The sequence below is a fragment of the Triticum dicoccoides genome, chromosome 2B (genome assembly GCF_002162155.2).
Source record: "Triticum dicoccoides isolate Atlit2015 ecotype Zavitan chromosome 2B, WEW_v2.0, whole genome shotgun sequence".
NCBI lineage: Eukaryota > Viridiplantae > Streptophyta > Magnoliopsida > Poales > Poaceae > Triticum > Triticum dicoccoides.
In genome coordinates, this window is record NC_041383.1 from 667,669,774 (window position 1) to 667,670,091 (window position 318).

Sequence of the window (318 nt, forward strand, 5' to 3'; positions counted from 1 at the left end):
GATAAAAAAATATTTTTCGAATTACTACATTTTGTACATCGTTTTACTAGATTTTGTATATAGCGTTACTAGGGGGTGTAGAATAAGCTATTCTACACTCACGCTTAGAATAGCGTTACCCTATATATATATATATATATATATATATATATATATATATATATATATATATATATATATATATATATATATATATATATATATATATATATATATATATATATCACATTATTGTTGGTGGTTTTGCTTTACTTATGACAATAGTAGCATGTTTTTGCAGAATAAACTATTACTTCATCAGTATTTCCAAAAAAAAAC